Below are 2,500 nucleotides of genomic sequence, written 5' to 3'. Positions count from 1 at the left end.
GGAAACTGGTTGAGAAGTGCAGCTCCGACCCTAGCAAGCTAAACAGCTCCCTCCAAAATGAACCTGTAAACCGGGGATCACGGTCGCTGATGATGTGTCTAGGAATGCCCCAATATTTGACAACATCACGTAGAAAGGCCCTGGCAGCTTCCTTGGCTTTGCAGTTGGCCGTTGTGGCGGTGAACGTCGCATATTTTGAGAAGCGATCCACCACGACCATAATTGTTCCGAAGCCCTCTGAGTTTGGCAAACATGTTATAAAATCCATGGTGACGCTGTCCCAAGGCTTTTCAGCAATGGGCAGCGGCTCCAGCAATCCGCCCGGTACCTTTGTCTCAACTTTGTCCTGTTGGCAGACAAGGCACGTTCGAACATATGCCTCAACGTCATCCCGCATCCGAGGCCAGTAGTATGACGCTTCCAGTAATGCTAAGGTTCTCTTCTGTCCTGGGTGACCAGCCCAAGCAGAATCGTGACCTTCCTTCATCAAGGTACGCCGAAGGCTAGCCCACTTCGGGACGTACACGCGCCTACCTGTTGTATATAGCAGACCGTCTTCCTCCCAGAACTTCTTAGTCTTGCCTTGCTGGGCCAAGGCAAATAGCTGTTTGGCAACGGGGTCATGTTGCAACCCCTGCTTAATGTCTTCAACAATTGAGCTGCTGCTTGAGCTCACAATAGCTGCTAATGAAGCCCTGCGGCTAAGGGCATCAGCCACCACGTTCGCTTTCCCTGGCTTATACTCCAGAGTAAAGTCGAACTCTGCTAAGTAATCTTGCCATCGAGCCTGCTTGGCAGATAGCTTCTTTTGGGTCTGGAAATAGGTCGTCGCGACGTTGTCCGTCTTGACGACAAAATGAGCCCCCAACAAGTAGTGGCGCCACGTTCTCAGGCAGTGCACCACAGCAGTCATCTCCTTCTCATGTGCTGAGTACCGCTGCTCCGCTTCATTCAGTTTCCGACTCTCATAGGCTATCGGGTGGCCCTCTTGCATTAGGACGCCACCGATAGCGAAGTCTGATGCATCCGTGTGGATTTCGAATGGCTTTGAGAAGTCTGGCAAGGCCAACACAGGCTCTTGCGCCACAGCCAACTTCAGCCTCTCAAAGGCAGCTTGGCAAGCTGCCGACCAATTCCAGGCACGGTCCTTTTTCAGCAAGTCTGTGAGAGGTGCTGCAATTGCGGAATAATTGAAGATGAAGCGCCGGTAGTAATTGGCCAGACCAAGGAAGGACCTCAGTTCTGGTACCTTCGTTGGTGCTTCCCAGTTGTTGATAGCAGCTATCTTGTCGCTATCCATTTGAATCTTGCCATGGCTGATAGTGTGCCCAAGGAAACGGACAATTGGTTGTGCAAAACTGCACTTCTCACGCTTCACGTACAGCTCGTTATCGCGCAGAATCTTGAACACCTTGCACAAGTGTTCTACGTGGTCTTCCATGTTGTCGCTGTAGACAACAATATCGTCCAGGTAAACCACAACAAACTGGTCCAAGTAGGAGTGGAACAGTCTATTCATCAATGTGCAGAACGTCGCTGGTGCGTTTGTCAATCCAAATGGCATTACCAGCCAATCGAACGCCCCATAACGCGTTACACAAGCAGTCTTCGGCTCATCACCATCGGCAATCCGAACCTGATGATAGCCTCTCCTCAAATCCATCTTGGTGAACACCTTCGCCTGTCCCAACCGGTCAAATAAATCTGCAATCAAAGGCACGGGATATTTGTTCTTTACCGTGACCTTATTGAGAGCCCGGTAGTCGATGCACAATCGCAGCGTCCCGTCCTTCTTCTTTTGGAATAGCACAGGTGCACCAAACGGTGCCTTGGACGGCCGGATGTGTCCAGCGTCCAGCAACTCCTTGAGCTGCTTTCTTAGCTCCTCTAGTTCCGGAGGCGCCATTCGATAAGGTGTCATGGCAGGCGGCTTTGCCCCTGGAACTAGTTCAATTTGATGGTCGACTTCCCTCCGGGGCGGCAGCCGTTGGGGAAGTTCTGCTGGCATAACGTCCTTGTTGGTGTCAAGGACGTGTTCGATGCAAGGCGGCAATGGAACTGCCTCATCGCAGCTCCCAGTGTCTTCAATCAGGGTGGCAATAAATGTTGGCTCGCCTCTTTTGAACCCCTTTATGATCTGCATTGCTGACAAATGCATTCCAGTTTGTGGTACCCGAATAAGGGGTACCACGCAGGACCCTCCAACGTCGCTAATGTGTAGCTGATTATGGCGCGGCGAGATGAAGGCATTGACTTCATACCAAAAGTCAAGTCCGAGGATGACATCAAAAACATCCATTGGCGCTATCGTAAAATCAGTCTGCCCAGCCCATTCTCCTAACTCAATTGGAACTGCAGCCGCAAACCCATTAACAGTAGTAGGAGTGGCGTTAACGGTCTTCAGCTTGGTATTGCTGGCAACATAATTTAGACCCAACTCCTTGGCCTTCCGCTCAGTCACAAAATTGTGAGTTGCCCCTGTGTCTACCATGATCCGTAC

The sequence above is a fragment of the Solanum lycopersicum genome, chromosome 2, assembly GCF_036512215.1.
Source record: "Solanum lycopersicum chromosome 2, SLM_r2.1".
Lineage (NCBI taxonomy): Eukaryota > Viridiplantae > Streptophyta > Magnoliopsida > Solanales > Solanaceae > Solanum > Solanum lycopersicum.
This window is presented reverse-complemented; position numbering follows the sequence as displayed.